Source organism: Hibiscus syriacus, unplaced genomic scaffold, assembly GCF_006381635.1.
Source record: "Hibiscus syriacus cultivar Baekdansim isolate YM2019G1 unplaced genomic scaffold, ASM638163v2 tig00110607_pilon, whole genome shotgun sequence".
In the NCBI taxonomy this organism is placed as follows: domain Eukaryota; kingdom Viridiplantae; phylum Streptophyta; class Magnoliopsida; order Malvales; family Malvaceae; genus Hibiscus; species Hibiscus syriacus.
Genome location: NW_024062799.1, coordinates 10,183 through 33,638, shown reverse-complemented (window position 1 = coordinate 33,638; position 23,456 = coordinate 10,183). Strand labels below are relative to the sequence as shown.

Genomic DNA, 23,456 nt, shown 5'->3' with positions numbered 1-23,456 from the left:
ATGCACATGTGGTGTCACCCTACCCAGAGATACCATTAAATCCCCCATACCCAGGTGGTATGACAAAAATGCGCACTGTAAATATCATGGCGGTGTTCCGGGGCATGCTATTGAAAATTACCTCGCCTTTAAAAGGGTCATCTAAAGAATACGCAATAGGAGTTGGATTCATTTCAACAATATAGAATTACCCCCCACATTGCACAGGACCTTATGCCTAATCATCAAGAGAATGAGGAAAGTGAAATCACCAAGGAAAAGGGTATAAAGGCCAAAACCAAAGTCTCCAAAGTGAAGTCACCTCTTGCTTGGGTATGGAAACAAATGATAAATACGGGGTATCTTCACCACATTCTGGTACTTCAGATTCCAAAGGTAACAGTTATTGTTGTTATCACAATGAAGATAAACATGATGTACAAGATTATGCTGAATCTAGAGCCTTGATCCAGCTAATGATGGACAGAAAAGAGCTGGAATTTTACGATGAAAGCAATGACACTCCCAAAGCAGAAAGTGTCATGGCAAGTGGGGCATCCTGATGAGGCCCTATTCAATTTTGAGGCATCTTGTTTGAATTGTTTTTTGAACTTTCTCATATTTGGAACTTGATTTTTAACTTTCTTTGGATATTTCAATGCATTCATGCGGATTGTTCGTAAAGACATTTGAATAAATTTATGTTACTTTAAAGATGACAAACAACGAATCAAACTTGCAATCTTGAAATTCTTTGAATATCAACTGAATTAAAAACTCTGTAAATGATTGGAGTTAAAGATCTTTGACAAAGTAACAAAACAAGGACATTGACCTTACCCATAATATATGCTCAAATGCCGTACCTTTCTCTTACAAATAACCAATATAGCCTTCTCCCTTCATAAGGCTTGGTGTTTAGATGTACATAGGTGCGGACAACATGAGGCATCTTTCGTATATGACGTTACTATACTCTTTGTTTAAGACGTTCAGTGATGATCATGATCTTCACAGATGGAATAGTCAAGTAAGCAAATATAGTTTAGGTCAGTTGTTTGGAAATTGAACTCTAAAGATGAGATTCCTTGACTTTCAAAAACACTTAGACTATAACAGGTTCTTCTTGACAAACTTAAGAAATTGGATTCGTATACCCAGATTATAATATTATATATATACAATAAAGCTTGAGTTGTCCCTCTAGAGTAATTGGTTAAAAGCCCGGCTCTATGGATAATATTCAGCTAGCCTGACAAAGGTAATTATACTATATAATAAAGCTTGAGTTGTCCCTCTAGAGAAATTGGTTAAACGCCCTGGCTCTATGGATAATATTCAGCTAGCATGATAAAGGTAATTATACTATACAATAAAGCTTGAGTTGTCCCTCTAAAGCAATTGGTTAAATGCCCTGGCTTTATGGATTCAGCTAGCCAGACAATGACAAATTTAAATAAGGAGTTTCAGTAAAAATTGACTAAGGGAGTTAAGGAACACCTGTTATAGTCAATTTCACACGAGCACTCAAGAATTTCATTTTTAGACCGATATTTCTGCACTACCTTTATTAGATGAGCTTACAAAACTTGAACAAATGAAAGATTTCAGATGATCGAAATAAAAGGTCTAGTAATTGATCATGCTAGTTGCGTCATTTTGTCTGCACCCAATTAAAATGCCAAACCAAAAAAGCATGTTGTGATATTTTAAAAAAATGACATTTTGGGTGACCGAAACCTTAGAAAGGTGGCCAACCTAAAGCCAACTCATCAATTTAAACATTTTTCAAAGAGTTGTAACTCTGAAAGCATTAAAAGAGCTATTGATTCCTTTGTTATACTTTGAACTCATGTTTACAATTTGATTCAATTGCAAACAATATTTTATAGAATTTTTATCATTTTCCCTCCTAAAACAAGAAAAATGAGAAAACCATTTTCAAACATGACAGTCTCAAATATGAAAGGTCTGTGAAGCCAAAGCTCGAGAAGGAAATGGGGCACATAGATTCCAAGGACCAGATTGGCAGACAAAGCACAAGACTCCATCCAAGAAATAACACGTAAGTCATTCATGTTACATGCATCCAGTTAATGTCTTCAAGCCAGATTTCAATTCAACAACGAAAGATATTCGGCTGTCAGAATTTATCGGTGGGCTTTTTTGTAAAGGGGGAGTCATTCGAAGATCGTCTCATTTGGTTCAAACTCACTCAAATGAACCACCTGAAGAATCATGACCGACTTAGACCCATGAAGGGAAGCCATTTTTAAAGAAACTATTTGCAGCATGACTCAAGGCTAGAAGGGTTATCTGCCAATAAAAGACCTTCGAGTTCGACTACGCTCTGCTCAAAAGCACAACATTTACAGCATAACTTAAATCGAGAAGGGTTATTTGCCATCCAAAGACCTCCGAGTTCGACTACGCTCAGCTCCAAGGCATATCATTTGCAACATAACTTAAGTCGAGAAGGGTTATCTGCCAACCAAAGACCTTCAAGTTTGATTACACTCAGCTTCGAGGGCACATCATTTATAACATAACTCAAGGCTAGAAGGGTTATTTGTCACCAAAAGACCTTCGAGTTTGACTACGCTCAGCTCAAAGGCACATCATTTACAGCATAGCTTAAGTCGAGAAGGGCTATCTGCCAACCAAAGACCTTCAAGTTCGACTACGCTTAGCTTCGAGGGCACATCATTTGCAGCATAACTTAAGGCTAGAAGGGTTATCTGCCAACAAAGACCTTCGAGTTCGACTATGCTCAGCTCCAAGGCACATCATTTGCAACATAGCTTAAGTCGAGAAGGGTTATCTGCCAACCAAAGACCTTCAAGTTCGATTACACTCAGCTTCGAGAGCACATCATTTACAGTATAAATCAAGGCTATAAGGGTTATATGTCACCAAAGACCTTTGAGTACGAATACACTCAGCTCAAAGGCACCATCATTTGCAGTATAGCTTAAGTCGAGAAGGGTTATCTGCTAAAGACATTCGAGTTCGATTACATTCAACTCAGAGGCAAATCAAGCTTACAACATAGCTCAAGGTAAGAATGGCTATATGTCAATAAATTTGTCGAGTTCGATTCCATTCAGCTCGATGACACATCAATCACACTACTGTCCGGTTGCAGTCGAGGTTTTCAAGTCAAGAAGAAGACATGGGTTAACCGTGCCTTAGTGACAAGAAATTGTTTTCCGGCAGCTTAGCTTAAGTCGAGAAAAGCTATCTCTCAACGAAGACCCTTCGAGTTCGATTTCATTCAGCTCGAGAGTCTATCAACAGCATGGTGGAGTCAAAGAAATATTTTCCAGACGAATTTTCCAACCAATGTCTTTAAACCGAGAAGAATACCGAAGGGCAATGAGAAGTCACATCCCAATTCAAATCTCGAATTGCAGCTTCAATTCTATATCATTTCAAGATGAACTCGACTTCACAATGAAGGTGCCATCCACAATTCAAATTGACAGGGAGTTATTCTTAAATATCAGAATCAAATTTCAACTTCACCGAACGAAATTTGTGTCATTTTGTCTTTGTCCTATTTTTTGTTCCACAAAAAAAGACCAAGAGGGGCAGCTGTAGACACCTAATTTCATTCTCTAATATTATATAATATATTTACATTATAAATAATATTATATAATATATATTTAAATTTGTTTTCATTTGTTTTACAGGCTCAAGCCCAACATTTTTACAAAGGGTGGCCCAAGTACAAACGTTACAAGTCCAGCACACCAGACCAAACCCCATATGACCCGTTAGAGCAAAACCAAACCTAGTGGAGCTTCAACCCGAACCGGTTTAACTAGGGTTTGAAACCCTAGCTTACTCTTCTCGTCCAGCGCCGCTCAACCGAATGCATAGAGGTCCCACTGTCGAAGACTCCTTGCCTCACAATCGGTTTTTTCGACATTTTGGTTGCATGAAACACAAGTCAAAAATGGATTAGAATCGTTGGACTCTCAACAACAAACGAGCAAGTTTTTTAGTCTGGGTAGGATTCAAAAAATAAACTAAAAATATGTTCTTCTTAGAGTATAAATAAGCTTGTATTCGAACCCATTAGACACTACGATTATTAGGCGAAAAACACACAAATCCACACTAGCAAACTCGGAGAAGCAAATCGAAGCATTTGTAACGTTTTGAAAGAAATAATGGTAGAAAGCTTTTACCTATACATTTTTGTGCATGCATGTATTCTAGTGGGTGTTGCCTTCTCCGTTCGTACACGTAAAAGACCCTAAAAAAATTTTGAGTCGATAAACACAAGGGAGACGAGATCTTTTCTCTTAGATCTACGGTTCCCCGAGTCTCAATTGTAAAAAATATTTCGATTTTTGGAATGAGGACACGAAAGGCTTTCGAAAGATGATTTTTTTTTGGTTCGTCGTCGATGACCGATGGCCGGCGCCGATCAATGGCAGCCGACGAGGTGGCACCACCACCAGATTATGGAAACCAAGGCTTGTGTTCTTCATTGTGAAGAACATTTTGAGAGAAAATGTTTTAGGGGGTTCTCGTTTGATGAAGAAGAGAAATGAGCAAAATAAAAAAAAATAAGTCTTATAGTGGCCCGTTTGACCACCCATGATTCTACCCATGCTCGAGCCAGACCCGCGTGTTTCCGAAATAAAGTGGGTGAATTGTGTTTTCGGTCCCTCTGAATTCTCTGGTACTTGTTTTATCCCGAAATTCGGTTTCCACTTCACTTTTCCTCCTAATTTGTCCCTAAGATTTGAGGTTTATCACGATTTAATCCTTTTATTATTTTCTTTTTATTTTAATTTTATTTTTATATGTTTTTTATACGTTAATATATATATACGTTTTTATCCATTAGTTTTTTTTAGTTTTTTAGCATTTTTTATATATATATATATATATATATATATATATACATTTATTATCATTACGTATTTATATATATATATATATATATATATATATTTTTATTTAGATATTACTTTATTGTATATATTTTTACAGATCATTATATATATTTGATTATATTTTCCATTTTATTTTCTATATTTCTTTATTTTTAGTTTTCTATTTATTTATATTAGATTACTTTTTAATATTACTATTATTATTATTATTTTTTATTCTACTTATTTATATTTATATATATATTCTACTTTTTTCATTTTTTAAGCACCGTTGTATGTCTTTTTAATGTTTTTTATTTATTATTCATTGATTGGTTTCTTTACTATATATCTTATTATATATATGCATTAATTGTTTGGGGTCTTATTCTTTGTCCTAAGATCTTAATTTCCTTCCCTCACTTTCGGTGAAGTGATGGGAGAAACTTTCTTTACATTTTTTTATATTTTTATATATATATTATTTTTATTTATTTTTTTGTTATAACTGTTAGTATTGTTTATATTCACTTTCGTTTTTTCTTTTAATTATTTCTTTTGTTTTAGCTTTTTAATTTTTAATTTTTTTCTTATTATTATCATTATTATTATTATAGACCTCTTTTATTTATTTTATTTATTATTATTATTATTTATCTAACATCTTGTTTTGATCTTTTAAGGATATTTTCGTAAATTCATTAAAGGTAAGAAAATTGGATCGTTATTTTACCTTTTAATTTAAGCTTTCAATTTTCTTAATTTAAGACAATTGAAAATTACATAGTACAGAAATGGCAGTTCAAGGGTGTTAACCCTTCCTTGACTGTAACCGACTCCCGAATCCGACATATATTTGGAAAGACGCAGATCAGGTAAGAAATAAAGTATCTGGTCAACCCATTTTATTTAAAATAAATTATCGGTGGCGACTCCTAACCTACTTAATTAAGTCGAAGCCCACTTTTCTTTTCATTTTTAAATTTGTCTGCCACTTTGGTGAGCCTTCTAATTTGGCTCTTGTGTTTGTGCGCCAAGTAGTTAGGCTGAAGAAAATAATTTCTGCTTTTTGAGACCTGACCATTTTGGGTCAGTCCACAGGGCCCAGTAAAACGGTTGACCAATTAAAGGGTTTTGTTTTTTTAGTGGTTCAATAGTCAATGATAGATTTTTGAGTCACAGTGCTAGGGGACCACAGATGAAGGCCAAGATTGTGACAACTTAATTATCTCCTCTCCATCAACACCAGCACGATCATGTTATAAGACATGCGTGTTCAAATAAGGAGGGGGGGGGGTTTAACCGGTATCCTTTTTTCTCTTTTCCAACTCTCTTCTTCTCACTTCGTCCGACCGACCGACGTGTATGGCTGCGAAGAACGGTGTCGTGGTGTGCACGCCATTGGAATGTGAGAGCTTGGAAGATATGGTGGCGTCCATGGAGAAAGCAAAGGAAGAAGGTGCAGATATGGTGGAGCTTTGCATGGCGTCCATGGCCGTCCCTTGCCATTCTCAAGCAATCGAGGAGATTATTAAGAGACGATTTCTTCCGGCTATTGTATCCTTCAGGTAAAATCCTCTCCACCCTGGAAATGAAATGAGACCATATGATTTCTCTCAAAGGTTCTACATATAAAATATTATATTTATGTACTTCAAACACAACACTTATAATAGCTTTCGGTTTGGTTATCACGAGGTCACTTTTTTCCAACATGTTCTTGTATTTATGTTTTTTGCGGTTGTATACTGCTACAATAAATAGATGGATCGAATGGTTGCGAACTTAGAAATTAAAAAATAGGACTTTAAATTTAATATTCTATTCTTTTAAATATAAATATATTAAATTAAATCTAATAACTTTTTCAAAATATAAATATTAAGATAGCTATACTCCTTGAAAATTTTAAATTTATATATAATTTTATATTTTTATCGATGATTATATTCCTGAAATTTTATAATTTCATACGTCTTAAATTTATAATATAATTTTCTAAAAATTTACAAACCTTAAAATAACATGTTATCTATGTATCTGTGGATAACCAAACAAAAATTAAAAAGAAATATATCGAACATAATAAAAAAAATTCTTTCGTTGATAGATTTTGTAAATATAATTTCTTTAAAAAAAATCTTTAAAATGTAAGAAAAAATGGAAACAAAATCATAAACTGCTAGAATAATTCTATTGAAAACGACTTTAACTGTCAACGAGTTCACCTGAATTATAAAAACATCTTTAATTAATCAAATACTATCCCATGTGCTTAATATAGTAACGAGAATGCACACACCACCACTAAGTAGTGTCGGTGCAAAGCATCTGGAGTAGATACGTGCCCATTTAGAATCTGAATTTTTTAATATTAGTTATCTATTTTACGGATGTCCATTTTAAAATTTTATTTGTGTTTATCTCATATGAAATTTTTCAATAATTAATATATATATATATATATATATATATATACCTTAAATAATATTTATGGATCAGACGCTACCATTAAGTCAATTGATGCAAATTGGTCATGTAACCACTGTTTCATCCATTGATGTATGCTCTAATAACTCCAACTACTTTCTTAATTTGTAATTTTGAAAGTCTATACAAAACTAATAACGAAAACGACAACAACGTTGAGTGATATTCATACAAATATACAATAGGATAGATATGATAAAAGAATCATATAAATTTTATATCCTAAGATAGAGAAATGATCATTTAATTAAATATATTTTTAATCAATCAATAAAAGCACTACTTTAAAATGTCTATTTTAATACTGGACTAATTACTTTCATTTTTTTTCTTTTCAATATCTTATTTTATTTTATTTAAAATACCAAACATATCAATATGTTGCACATTAAATTCCTGACTTGACTAAAAAAACTCACATGTCATAATTTAATTCATTATTTTAATTTTCTAATATGTCAACTTCAAGTACTTCATCATAATCTTTGATTATAGGGTAAATTACACATTTGGTACTTGAACTTTACTCTTTCTCCTATTTCATTCACTATACTTTTATTTTTTTCAATTTATTCACTAAACTTTATAAATTGAAATTTTTTATCACTCCGCCGTTAATTATTTTAACGGCGTTATTACATGACACCTTCCATCGAAATGATATCGTTTTGAATCCATGAAAAAAAATAATTTTAGACTAAATTGAGGTCGTTTTTATTAAAATAAGATCATGTTATGGAGTGAAGTTTGATTACCAAACGTGTAGTTTACCCTTAATTATATATATTAAAAATAACTTTAATATCATTCTAAAATATTAATTTCATTTTAAAATTAATTAATATTGTATTTTAAATTTTCTGATTGACCAATTAATATAAATTTTCTTTTCAATTTTTTTTGACAGTGCTATTACATGGACATATTTCAAAATTGTTTATTTAATATTATTGGTAATACAGCTTTAGAGGTAAGAAGCGTGATACGATTTAATACATAGAACAACCATAAATTTAAACAATATGATTATAATCTTAACCAGGAATATATGTACACTTTTAAATTAAGAGCATAACTTTAGGAAGTTATATTAAAAATTTTAAAAGGTACGAAAATATAAAATTTAAAAGAAAACTAAATTAAATCATCGATAAAAAATATTAAAAATACTTAAACTACATGATTATTTGAAATTTTCGGGATACTAGTAACACACAATCCATCCTTGACCTCAAGCAACGCATTCATTAAAGTATCTTATAATCACAGGCTGAAATCGAGCAAGGGAGATCGCTACAATGTTTGCTTGAAAGTTTTGAAAAGGGCAGTAGAGCTCAATGTTGAATTCGTTGAAATGGACTATGAGGTACTCGTCTAATTCCAATTTCGACACCTTGTATCAAGTATAACTTCTTGCTATATAATAACTTGTTGAACAAGAAAAGTATTCATTTTAATGCAATTGAATTGAAACTTGTTTCCAGATGGCATGTGAGGTCAATATGGCAGAATACTTCGATTCCAATAGCAGAATCATAGTATCCAACTATGTGAATGGCGGGAAGCCTTCGGTTGAAAAGCTTGCTGATTTAATTGCATGTATGCAGGCCACCGGAGCCGATATCATCAAACTCGACATATGTGTCGATTATATCACAGATTTAGCACCGATTTTTACAGTTCTTACTCACTGTCAGGTACTCACTACAGAGGAAAATAACGATTTTTTTTCCTGAATGGTGAGTGAACTTATGTGTCTTTTTCATCAGGTGCCTCTGATTGCTATGGCAGTTGGCAGCAAAGGTCTCATAAGCCAACTTTTAGCACCGAAATTCGGTGGTTTTTAGTATACGGATCTCTCGGAGAAAAACCGGTCGCCGGATTGCCTTCTCTTCTCAGTCTTCGACAAGTTTACAGGCTTGAATATATGAATGTGGATACGAAAGTTTTTGGTGTCATTTCGAATCCAGTTGCTCATAGTAAAGGCCCTATTCTTCACAACCCTGCATTTAGACATATGGGATACAATGGAATTTATGTTCCTATGCTTGTTGATGATATTGAGGAATTCTTCAAAACCTATTCTGGCTCCGATTTCGCAGGCTTCAGGTATATATAAAGATGTAACCATTTCAAGGGAACATGAAAATGTTTAAATTTCTAATCCATTGTTTTTGTAACTTGTGATCTTCAACTTCGCAGTGTTGGAATCCACACAAGGAAACAGCAGTCAGGTGCTGTGATGAGGTCCATCCACTGGCAAAGGTCTGTAAACATGGAGGAACTTCGATCTCACTGCAACTATATATATGTAGATTCTGATTGCGTGTGACATTCTTTTTCAATCAGTCCATAGGAGCAGTAAACACGATAGTAAGGAGGCCGATGGACGGGAAGCTGATCGGTTATACACAGACTGCGAAGCTTCTATCTCTGCTATAGAGGATGCACTAAGAGGTACACGAAAACGATGTATGTTTTGGTTATGGTAGAGATCACTTAATCGTATTTCCTTGGCATGAATAGAAAGGAAGGTTAGCAGAAATGGAGCGTCCCATGGTACTTCTCCGATTTCCGGAAGAAGTTTTGTTTTGATCGGAGCAGGAGGTGCAGGAAGATCAATGGCTTTTGGTGCTAATATAAAGGGGCCAGAATCGTTATTTTCAACCGCAATTATGGTAAAGATTATCTTACCAGTCTTCCGTTCATGCCATTTCCTTTTGGTTTCCGTGGAGCTTGACATCCTTGTAATGGATTCCTGCCCTACAAGAGCGAGCAAAAGCCCTCGCTGATGAGGTTTCTGGGGAAGCATTGCCATATGAAACTTTAGAAAAGTTCCGTCCGGAGACAGGAGCGATCTTTGCCAATTCTTCTGCGATCGGAATGGAACCCATTTCAGATCAAAGTCCAGTTTCAAAGGTGCTTCTCTCTCATTATACAAATCAAATTCATTCATCAACATATTCCTCATATTACCATGCTTGTTCAGGAGGCTTTGAGAGCATATGACTTGGTTTTCGATGCGGTTTACACACTAGAATCACACGACTCTTGAAAGAGGTGCTGAGGTTGGTGTCACTGCAGTGAGTGGAGTTGAGATGTTTGTTAGGCAAGCTTTAGGTCAGTTCAGGCTGTTCACTGGTGGCTCGGGTAATATATTCATCATTCCAGTCCAATTTCGGTTAAATTTCCTAAATATAACAGAACTGATTCATTTCTAACATGATGATCCATTGCAGCACCCGAAGACTTCATGCGGAAACTTGTAATGGAACAATTCTGAAATCGGCAATGCTAAAGCTGGAAATCTGTGAAGGATATGTTGGTTTTTATGCTAGTTTTCATCATATGCAACAATGTAGCAAAATTGTGCAATGGATAGATAGTGTACGTAGTACTCTACTTCGTTTTCAATGTTTCTCAAAATCGAACAGAAAAGAGCCCTTAAGAACCTGTATTAAATAACAAATCATCAAGATGCAGCTTGTTGGTTCAAAAAAAAAAAAAAGCGGCAGATTGTACTATTTTATTTCTTCACAAATAGCACATACAGGAGCTGTCAGCAGCTTTCATTACAATCCAAATCTACCCGAAATTCAGCTTATATAAAACATAATGGCAATATAAAACCATCCACAATTTTGCACCAAGCAATTGCTGCAACTTGTACATTAAAAATCCCAATATAAAATCTGAGTGAAATATCATCAGTGGACTCGGAAGAATGCGAGTTAGCTCTGGTTGCCTGTAAAAGGTGTATGATACTGGCAAAAATTACCAATGAGAGGCAAAATAAGCCGGAATCATTAGGTCTAGAATAAGAATAATATAAGGTAGGATTACTCATTATGAGAATAATGCAATCATAAGAAAACAGCAAAAACATTCATGATATTTTTAGGATCTCACATACTTCAGCTGATCCTTTGTGTTACATTGCAAACTTTATCATAACAAGAATATTAGTAAGAATATAAATTGAAGAAAATAATTTGAAGAGTGAAGAATGATGATTTATTTACACTATTTCGGTGCAATACAGATTCTTCAACCAACCATTGCATAATCCCAAAAGACGAAATGATATGCCCGCTTTGAATTTCTGCATTGGTCTAAAACAGTTTAGAGACCAGGAATTCATTTCCAAACTTTACATTGATTACCAGAAGACACATTTATCCAAAAAATAAAGAATAACCAATGTCAAAGCAAAATGAGCCAATGCTTAATAACGAACTACCCTTCGAGCAAAATATTACCATACACCCTTACTCATTGCAAAGCATCACATTCAATAGCATACAAACATGGATTTAATAGGGCTCTTACTTTCATATGGAAAGCAAAGCAGACAGTTTAACCAGGTTAATGTTTAGATTCAGAAGGCTGTCCACTGGCATTGAAATTCTCAAGCCCAACACTTGCTGGGGCAGCAGGACTAGTCTGATACAACGCAGGTATCGCCATGGTGGGTGCCCCATTAGAAGAAGTGGGTGTCGTTGCTAGGGCTGTAAATGAGACGAGGCAGATCGTGAGCTACTCGAGATCGACTCAATCAAGGCTCGATAAATACTCGAATCGAATGGACTCAACTCGAGTTCTTAACGAGCCTAAACGAGCTACTCGATATTCGACTCGAAAAGCTCGTGAGCAGCTCGAAAAATGTTATATTATAATTTTAGATTTTTTAAAATTACATTATTAAAAATACACTATTGATAATTATAAATTTTAAAATATATTAAAATTCTATAATACAACTACCTCAAATTTTAATTAATGTCTTTGTAATGAACCCTAAAACCATAAATCATAAACCAAACCCTAAAATCTAAACCATCGACCTAAATTGTACTTATCTCATAATCGGTACCAAGTCGATTAATTAATGTATTTGTAATAAACTCTAAACTCTAAACCATAAACCATAAACTATAAACCTTAAACCCTAAAACCTAAATCTGATTATATGATAGAGGTTAAGTTATGCACATGAAGGTAACATGCAAATTATGCAAAATGATGTTATGTGACTCCTAAATAAATCAATCGCATACTTATACATAAACATATCAACATACAAAATAAATATACACAACTAATTAAAGAAAACAATTCTAAACATGGACTAAATTAAGAGAAATCTAAATGTGAGAATCAATTTAAGCTAAATATACTAATTTTAGAATGATGTAATGGGCTGTTAAAGGTTACAAACAGAGCGTAGGTGAGGCTTGGTGGATGAAACTAATTGGTTTTATGATGTAAGAATATATTTTTTTTTCTCTAGTCCTTTGTCCCTTAAACGCCACAGCAAATTTGCCAATTTGTCTATTTGTGCATGCTTTTGCAGAATCCAGTCTTGGAAATGTCCTACTGTAGTCTTTGCTTTATCACTAAAATTAATTTCAACAAAAAGAAAAACTTGTTATTGATTTTTATGTGTCCATCTCTCTTCAGGCATACAATTAGAATTTTGTTAGTTGAGCTGAGGTTTGTTGCTTAAGGAAGAATTGAAAACTCTTATAGTATTGTACTCTCTCAATCTCATATGGCCGTTCTAAAAGCAGGCAAGCTCTAGATCAATGCCATCAACTTAAAGAACCTCATCCTTTTGGTTGTGATCATTATTTAGTTATTATTTCAGTAAAATTACCAATACTTTGATTAGATTTTTTGACTTTTTGATGCTAGGTGTTACGTTAAGTTAAACCAAACAGAACACATCTCCCATTTTCTTGCACAAGAATATTAAATAGTAAATATAAGTTTTCAAGATATAATGTAAAGCTACTAAATTATTAAACTTAATATTCTCAGCAGTTTTGCTTGCCGGTTTTCCAAAGCGGAATACTTTTTACCAACGTATAGTTGATGCATACATTTTATTGAGATCAATATTGATCTCCTAACCATTACAGATTTCTCCTAACCATTATATGTAATGCAGGAGCAGGAACAATTGCTCATCGATGCTATTGCTAGGCTTGATGATGCATCTGATGGTGAAAGCTGTAATCAATATGATAATGCATAGTGATCTTAACCACTCTGTTCTATAAAATAATGATAGTTCATTATGGTAATAAAAGTCTCTAAATTCATGATCCGACATGGAGAGAGATCAAACAAAAGCGTTCAACTTTTTGTAGTTTCAGGGTTTCATGGTATCCCTTATCATGTTGTCTGAGTTATATATATATATATATATGATGAAGACATGGAAAGAGAGTGTTTAGCTTTGAATGGGGAGGGGCTTTGGGTTTCGGATGCCACTTTATGAAGATGAAGGCTCTGAAGTTCTCGAACAAGTAGTGCTCTCAAGTCTCAACAATATCCCACATCGTCCAGATACTATAAGATGACAGGACAAGCTACCTATAAACCAAGCGGGCTTGTGCAGTTCAAAACTTACCTTTCTCGGCCTATTTGGCAAACAATTGAGCTTGAATCAAGTTTGAGTTTCGAGCTTTAATCGAGCTCTTGAAATATTTTTGAGTTTGAACCTTTTCGAGTTCGAGTCGAGTTTCAATATTGCATTTTGAGTTCGAGTCGAGCGTAATAATTTTAAGCTCGCGAGTTTTCGAGTCGAGTCGAGCTTACTATAAAAGTTTTCGAGACTCGAGCTCAACTCGGCTCGTTTACACCCCTAGTCGTTGCAGCTTCGGGAACTGTTGATGGCGGAGAGAATGTAGGAGGCTGTGGCAGACCATTTACTTGACCAGGAAAGGAAGGAGCACCAGGTGATACTATCGTTGATGGCATGCCTGGAACAGGAGCATAACCTGGCAACATCACCGTAAAAGAAAAAATATATATTAAATTCCATCCTGCATGAGTAATTGAGATCTAGAATAAAACCCGGTGCCTGACTTGGAACGATGTCAGCAACATGATATAAAGTAAATGACATATCATGAATTATGATATACAATAACAGCTTCATTGTAAGAAAGCGGATAAGCAAATTTTTTTATGACCATATAATAAGTTCATTAACTAAAATATGCACAGCTCATATCTGCAACAATACTAATAAATCGAATACACCTTCAATCTTACCTGGAGCACCTGGAATCGGCCTCGGCAGAACAGGGGGCCTAATCCCTGGGACCACTGGTATTGGTGCACCCCTCGGAAGGGGCATAACAGGTGTTGGAAGAACAGAAAGTGAGGCCTCTTAACCATTAGATGTTGATTGAAAGCAGCTCCAACCTGATGGAAAGCTGCAGATTGACCAACATGTTCCTTGATCCTTTGGTCTATTAAGCTCTGGGTCTGTTGCTCCTCGAATTGCTGCTAGTGCGTTCTAACATTTGCCTAAATTCCCAGAAAGAGTCCGCAAAATTGAATAACTGACAATATAAACAGATGATGAACAAGATGCAAAAGAGAAATCTCAAATAATTACCTTGTGTTTGTACCCTGCATTGTGTTGTTTCCTAACTGGTGGCTGAAATTTGAAAAACCCCAAAAAAATGTCAACGATTTTTTAAATTCGATAACCCAGATAATAAACACAACCGAATTTCAAAAGATTTAAACCAAAAAAGGTGTTTAGAGATAAAAAAACATAAACAGATGAAGATAGAAAAAGAAATATAACAAATAAAAAACAGAAAACTTACGGAGTCGTGCGTCAAATAAGTGTCGCAATAATCACAGTAATACCTGCAAATTTGAATCCAAATAAAAATGTTCTCTGAATGTTAATAAAAAAATTCTTGTGGGATTGAATAAGTTGACAAATATTCATACGGAGGCATACTGCGAGGGGGGAAAAACAGAATCGAAACCGGTTGAGGATCGTAACCAGATCGCTATGCGGAGCAAAACCCCAGCTCAGGGACAAGGAAAGTAATTGGAAAATGGGATTTATGATTTCGGCCCAGTCTAGAAACTTCGAAAAGCGCACGGAGTTGTTATATATAGGGAATCCTAATCAATTATCTAACGGTAACCATCAGCTAAATCCACTTATCCAACGGTGAGTAATTGAGAACGTTAATTTTGTTGTTGTCAGGCTCGTACCAAATTTTTTTAATTTTTACCAAAGATGCACCAGCGTAACGATGACGTTTCGTAATGACCGTATATTTTTTTTAAGAGAAAATAATCTCAGTGACCAAAAATCCCATATAATATATGATTTTAACTAACTTTTTCCGGATTTGCCAAAATGACCAACAAAATCGCAATGCGATCGCTAATTCGCAACGCGATCTCCATTATCGCAAATTCGCGTTGCATTTCGCGTTGCGATAGTTGGAAATCGCGTTGCGATGGTATACAATATCGTTGCAATTTTCCCAATTCGCAATGCGAATAAGTAAATCGCAACGCGAATTGGGAAAATCGCAATGCGATACTTACTATCGCAATGCGATACTTACTATCGCAATGCGATAATACAAAATCGCAACGAGATACTGACTTTCGCAACGAGATACTGACTTTCGCAACGCGATTCTGACTTTCGCAACGCGATTTACATAGCGCCATTCGTAATAACGCGTATTTTTTTTTCAAATTCCAAACACGAATTTTTTCTTAACAACTCGGAAACTAAACCGTCCACAGTAATCGCAACTCATAACCTCAAACCCAAAAACACAACACTCAGTCCCATCTTCATCTCTCACTCTCTACGACGAAATCCGTCCCCATCTCCGAAGATTTCCGTCCCCATCGCCGGCGAAATCCCTCACAACCATTCACAGTCAAAAATCCCTCACAATCATTCAGAAATGGAAAATCAACCTCGAGGGTTAGTTTTTATTTTTATTTTGAAATTTTGCATTATTTTAGGTTTTTCATATGGATTGATGATAAGTTTACTGGTAATTTCAATAATAGATTAACCATTTCACTTAGATTTCTTATTAAATTCATTCGATTGCTGCCAATACTGCTAAACTGTTTAGCCTGTGAAGTTAATATTTGTCTTTGCTTTGTCTTTTGGTTGAAGTAATGCAGAAGAAAATAGTTTCAAGAATGAAAATCGCAACGCGGAAATAACTATCGCAACGAGATAATCGCAACGCGAAATAAAAATCGCAACGCAAACCAAATCGCATTGCGATTTTCATTTCGCGTTGCGATTTTCATTTCGCGTTGCGATTTTTTTTCGCGGTTGCGATTTTCATTTCGCGTTGCGATTGTCTGGTCGCGATAGTCATTTCGCGTTGCGATTCTCTCGTTGCGATAGTCATTTCCGCCGCGCGATTCTCATTATCTCGTTGCGATTTTCATTTCAACCAAAAGACAAAAACAGTTGCAAATTTTAGTTTCAAGAATAAACTACTATTTATGTTTATTGTTTGTTTTTGGTATATCTTGACAGTGTAATTTTTGGTATATCTAACTGGTATGTTTATTGTTTTTTTGTAGAAATTTTTTTCGGCTTCATTGACATTAAGGAATAAAGTTAGCCTAGCCACTACAATTGCTTCGAAGCTTTCACCTGCACAAAGAAAATTGTTTGAAGAAACCTGCTTCGGGCCATGGCTGAGAGTACAGCATCCGGGAGATGCTTTGACCCATTTGTGGCTTCAGACCATGACTAGCGATCTACCCGACAGTATACAACGTGGTGAGGAAGATATGGTTCATTTTCCACCGGCGTATACTTGTTTTGGGCGGAAGGAGTTCTGCTTAATCACTGGTCTACGATTCGGACACGATGTAGGCCGGTACACTCGTCATATCACCCGCCCATCATGGTTATCCAGGGTTTTCCTGATGAGTCAATAGAGAAGCCGAACTTACACGTCGACGACATGAAGAAATTGTTTAATAAGAAAGATGGTTTTACTCGGATGAATGACGTCGATGTTGTCCGAGTATGCCTTCTACTACTTTTGTATGCCGGCTTTTTAGGCAGAGAGGCCAACAACTATTCCTCGGGAGCTAATATTATTGGTAGAGGACTTAAATGCATGGAATCTGTTTCCGTGGGGTTCGTATATATGGAAAGCTACCTGGACTAAGTTGTCGTCTGCCTTTGATGACCGCAAAGTTTGCGGGCGATGGGTTCGAAATACACTTTGTCAGGCTTTGTTTGGGCCTTTAAGGTAAGAATTTCTATATAATTTTTCAAAATTATAATTAATTATTTAACAATTACTAATGTTTGTTATTATTTGTTTGTAGATTTGGATATTCGAGGCTTTCCCCAGCATGCGGACATATGCATTAAAATCCTCAGATGATATTCCTAGGGCTATTTCCTGGAAGAGGAAAACGTATGCTGGATTGGGAAGACTTAATACCATATGCGACAATAAATAATGTAAGTTAACACAAATACATCATATATAAACAAGTTATTAATAGTAGACGTTTAACTTTATTTTAGTTTTTATATTTTTAGGAGGCCAACACTCCATTAATGAGACTGACACCCACGGAGGCTGAGCTTGCCACTGATTGGTGGCAAGCTAGTCAGCGTTTTTTTGATGGCACGAATGATGAGCAGCCTCCACTTCCTCCACTTCGAGAGCCATCACCTCACCCAGAGCTATCACCTGATCGACCGACTATACACCTACAACGAGAGCATCACCTATCCGTCACATCATCGCTCTCTTCTCCACCATCACCTCATGATAGGTGACCGACAAAGATGCCACGACTTCTATCTCCCTGTTCTCCACCTCCACGGGATGAGTCAAGGGAGTTACGTGATGAGGTCAATGCCTGCGTGAGGAGATCGGTACTTTACGCGATAACGATGGTGCATGGCGTGTGGGTGTCTACTTTACGTGGTGAGTGCCGCTCTACGATGGTAGTATCGTTGTAGAATGAGGTTCATACTCTACGCAACGAGGTAAGTTTAAGATTTTCCATATTTAACTTGATGATAAATTTCTCGTAATTTCACTTAAATTAACCATTTCACTTAGATTGCTTAGTAAATTTATTCGGTTGCTGCCAAAACTGCTAAACTTTTTACTTTAACACTGTGAAGTTAGTATTTGTCTTTGTTTTGTCTTTTGGTTGAAAGTTTGAAATATATTTATCTTTGTTTTCACTGTTTAAATATCATGTCTGTTTATTACTGATATTGTATTTTTATTTAGCGGACCGATAAGGTGGATGCTTTACGTCGGGTTTTTCTTGCACGACAGAGTTCACGCATCAGACGGCGTGCACGTGCTATTAAGTCTCCGTATACCCCAATAGTGCGAAGACACCGCAAGAAGAAGCCCGACTCGCCTATCATCCCTCAAGAGTCCACTCCTATCGTTGAAGAGGCCCCTATCATTCCTCGAGAGTCCCCTCCCACCGTTCAAGAGGCCACTGTCATCGTTGAAGAGGTCCCTCCCACCATTCAAGAGCCCGATTCACATGGCGTCATATGTAGGATTCTTGAGAAACCCTCTGAGTGCCGGACATGATGGATTCAAGTTGGCTCTCGTATGAGTTACCGGCCAGTACCATACCGGTATCTGAAGAGGAGAGAAACAACTACCGGACACAATTCTGGATAACACCCTTTGGGCTAAGACCGCAGTTGATTTTTATCTCCATGAGCGAAGCCAGGGGTGTTTCACTGACATATGCAAGCTCAATGATGATATATATTTGTGCTTGATCGGTCTTGGTGGGGCATATTTTAGGGGTCGAAGACAATGGCTATTTCGATGGAGGGGTAAGTCTTATATTTTTCTTATATTTTCATTTGATTATTTTTTTTTGTAAATTTATGTAAGTTACTAATATATGTCTTTTTTGTAAAACGCATATGATGCGTGGGTGTCACGTCTCTAATAATTAGGAACTTAAGGAAAATAAAGAAATACACGGTATACAATTATGCCGGCGTCTTTTAACGCCGTTCACTTGAAGAATCAACGAGATGAATCATTGCGTTGGCAATGGACAAGCTAACTTTATCCTGCATGGTGGGAGGTCGATAAGGTTAGTGTTTATTTTAGATTGAGTTTAAAGGTATTCATAAATAAGTGCGCAAATGAATGAATTATTACTTATGATTGCAGGTGTTTATCCCTGTTTTGGAACGTAACCATTGGCTTCTCGTCGAGCTTCAGATCCATCCCTTAAGGCAATAGTATATGACATCATGATAATTACATATCATTGGCTGATTTAAGAGATATTATTAAGGGATGGAGCTCTTATTTGGCTAATACTTGGATGCGATAAATTATTTGACTCGTTCTGGAAACAAGAAGCCAAAGAAGCTCAATATTACAGTTAGTAGACGAGACCGCACCACAACAAACGAAAGGACCCAGGGGATTGTTGGCCTCTCGTATGCTTGGCGTTGGACCATTTGATCACAGGAAGTATAAAGTATCTACCTCCCACCGATATAGATAGAGCTGCAGTAGGCTTGTGGTTTCGACATTATATGGCTAGATCGATATATACGAGACGCTGCCTACCTGCATCCGCGTTATAAAAATGTCCATAAGCAATTGGTATGTTTATAGGTGGTTTGAAATGTTTGGTTAAGTACCTAGAATTCAATAATTTGTGTTTGTAGGTTTAGATATGTAGAAAGTGTTGTTTGAGCAATGTTTGGTTTATGCAGGTTAATCTCAGAAGTGAGCTACGTGAAAATGATGTATGGCTGCAAAAGTTGATTCAATAGTAGAAGTGTTATTTTTCTCTAATATTATTGCTTATTTTTGATTGTTTAATTGATTTGTAAAAGGTGATTTGTAAAAGTTGATTTGTTTAATTGATGTTAACATAATTCTTATTTGTGCTTGTTTAATTGATTGAAATGTAATGGTTGATTTTGTTGATTTCAATCTGCTTATGTTGAAGGCAAAAAGTACTATCGCAATGCGAAATGAAATAGCACGAGTGAATCGCAACGCGAAAATGAAATCGCAACGAAATTAAATTCGCGTTGCGATTTTCATTTCGCGTTGCGATTCCCTCGTTGCGATTTTCATTTCGCATTACGAAATTAGCATTGCGATTTTCATTTCGCATTGCGATTCTCTCGTTGCGATTTTCATTTCGCATTGCGATAGTAATTTCCGCGTTGCGATGGACATTAAGATGATTGCTATTAAGTGATAACAACTGGAACAGATCATAGCAATTTTCAAACTCAAGTTACTAATACATGCCTAACTGAAAATGTTAAAAGTTCACACATAAAATCTACATAATACACGTTTGCATTTAAAAATCACCTAAGTTAACAGTTCCAAAAGGTGAAGCCAGTTGTGATTGGGATTTTAAATGATTGCGATTTTGATTGCCTTTTTCTTGACCCATATGAGCTTTGGATTTTGATGATCCTATTTTGGTAGAGGAAAAGATGATTGTGATGGCACTGGTGATCACATGTCAACCTTGTATGACCACTTTCCTTGCACCGACTACATGTCGATCTCTTCTTCTCTTCACCCTTAGACGGTATACGATCGTGACTTTTTGGTCGGCCATGTAGCCTTCTGTCCATGGCTGGTGGCAAAACTGTTTGTAAGTCATCTGGTATGTCCCACTCAGAAGGATGTGAAATAGGGTAGACAATCTCGCATAAGTCTGTCGATATACTTCTGAGTGTAGCATCCATAGCGTATGTGCTTGAATCATCTTGGTTTAGATGAAGAGCAACTTTTATAACATGGCCACATGGATAACCAGATGTTTGCCATTTCATACAACTACACGTCCTTGCATTAGATCGACAAGCCCATTTAAGTTATTATCCAGTACTTCAAACAAGTGTTTGAACATGGTTCAACTCTCCATGACGTTGACTTCACAACACTTTCGTTATCTTTTTTTCAGTCCATGGTGTAACACGATGTTCCAATGTTCCTGTAATTTTAAATAATAATACTTAGTAAATATATGATAAGTTACGAATTCAAAGAAATAATACCTGCATGGTTTCTTTTTGTAGTACCACTGTTGAATAGAGGCTCAAAAAAACTCCATTAACATAGTAATGGGTAATTTCCGGGAATGACGACTTAGAGCGTTAATTGATTCTGCACTATTAGACGTCATGAAATATCTTGCTCCAAGTTGATGTACTCTTGACCATCTTTCAAACCCGACATCTTCTAGTGTTGAGCACACTGAGTCAAACACGTCTTAAACAGTTTATGCTTATTGAAATCCACTTCCCGATAAGCCTTTACAACCTTCCAGTATGTCCATTTGTGCTTTTTTATACCAGCAGACCTTGATTTTAGATTTCTATACAAATGAACACCACAAAGTCCATGAAAAGCATCTGGGAAACACCTTCTAAACAGCGTTGTCAATTGAGTTTTCCCTATCGTATGATTGTCAGATTGCTAATAGGACCTATGCAATCCCTAAGATGCCCCATAAACCATGTCCATGAATCAGAGGTTTCAGATTTGCCAACCCCGTAAGCTATTGGCAATATCCCATTGTTAGCATCCATGGCTACTACTAATAAGTTTACTCCAAGGTATCGACCTTTCAAATGTGCTCCATCAACTATAATAACTGGCGCATGCAAGTAATAACGAACGAATCTACAAAATATAACAAGAAATATAATCATTTAAATGTTAAAGCATGTAACTAACAGAAATGAGTCAACAGAATTATATTGATTTACTAACCGCAGCACCAATGGCGATAAACAGCAACACAAAGCGTCCATCTCTATCTGTTTTGATATAAGTTACCGACCCAGGATTTTTCAGATTAAATTGTGACAATAAGCCGGCAGTTGGGCAAACGATGCTTCTGGCGACCCCTTCAACAATTCCAAGGCATAACATTTGGCTCTCCAAGCTTGAGAATATGATATACTAATCTTGAACCGAGCATTCATGTCAGTCATAATTTCATGTCCCCGATATACCCTGTCATTCAAAAATTAACTCAGCCAGAAAACCACCCAACACCTTTTGTTTGCCTGTTATGGTGAGGAAAAACTTGGGTTCTTGAACATGTATGTTTATCAATAAAAGTCCTAACTTGAAATTGCGCAATCTTTTATCCTCTTCGCAATCATACGCCACGTACAGTTTTTGTCAATCGTACACCTTTTTTCGAAACGATCTTTGCTTGATTTTTTTAACTTTTAGTTGATAGCCATCTTCCACACATTCGTATACAAAGCTATCTTCAAGTCTTCCTTTGTATCAAAACAATCATCTTCTTGATACGAATAACTTTTGTGTAACAATCAACTGCTTTCTTTGCCAACTCTTCTTCCGGTAACTGAAGTAATTCTGGCATATTCCAGTTATACTCCCTGGCATTTTCTTTTCTTTGGGGACTTTTTCTTCTTCTTTTTCTTCTTCAGGATTATGAATTACATAATGGATGTTCAATATGTTCATTCACAGTCGTAACTTCCTCCTCATTATCATCACAACATCTTCCTCGGCAACGGGTGTTTTCATCATCAAAATTCGGGTATTGACCAATATCAAATCATTACACGCAGGGTCTGTTTCTTCTTCTGAAACATCATCAAATCCGTGTATTGACCATATCAAAGTCCGGGTATTGACCAAGATCAATTTCGAATACTGACTAGTACTCACAATTTTTTCTCTTGGCTCATCATCGTCTAATTGGTCAATACGAAAACCGGAATTTGGTGCTGAAAGTTGATTTGGATTTGGATTAGAGAAAGGCTGTGGTTTTTTGACCCACTTAGTTGATTACTACCCGCTACTGACCCAACAATACTACTTATAGGTTCAACACATACAATGTAACATCATCACTTGAAACATTAATGTAAGCAATGAATCGTTCAAATCTTCATTGTCGGTTAACAAATAAACTTTACCATTTCTCTGATAAGATAGCCTAAATCCACTTAGGGGCTCTAAATTCATTTCTTTGAAACACGTAACATTAGGGTTTCATAAGTTAACTTCTTTAATGACAGTTTTAGTTGAAGATTCATGGGTAAAGGCATATATGTAAAACACCATGAACATTCTCCCATGACCCTCCAACAACAAATCTATCCAAACATGATCAACATTAGATGATTTCATGGTTGTAACTAAACAAACGAGATGCGAAACTAAGACATGTTGCCGGATGGGGAAGGATGTCGTTGGATTTGGAACGAATGTCGCCGGAGAGTGATAGATGGAG

The 23,456-nt window shown here is 35.9% G+C and overlaps 2 pseudogenes; one reads left to right on the top strand and one right to left on the bottom strand.

Moving 5' to 3' along the window:
• Nucleotides 1–8,716: 8,716 nt before the first annotated feature.
• On the top strand, nucleotides 8,717–10,794 carry LOC120135326 (annotated as a pseudogene).
• A 900-nt stretch (nucleotides 10,795–11,694) lies between these two features.
• On the bottom strand, nucleotides 11,695–15,357 carry LOC120135264 (annotated as a pseudogene).
• Between the last annotated feature and the right edge of the window lie 8,099 nt (nucleotides 15,358–23,456).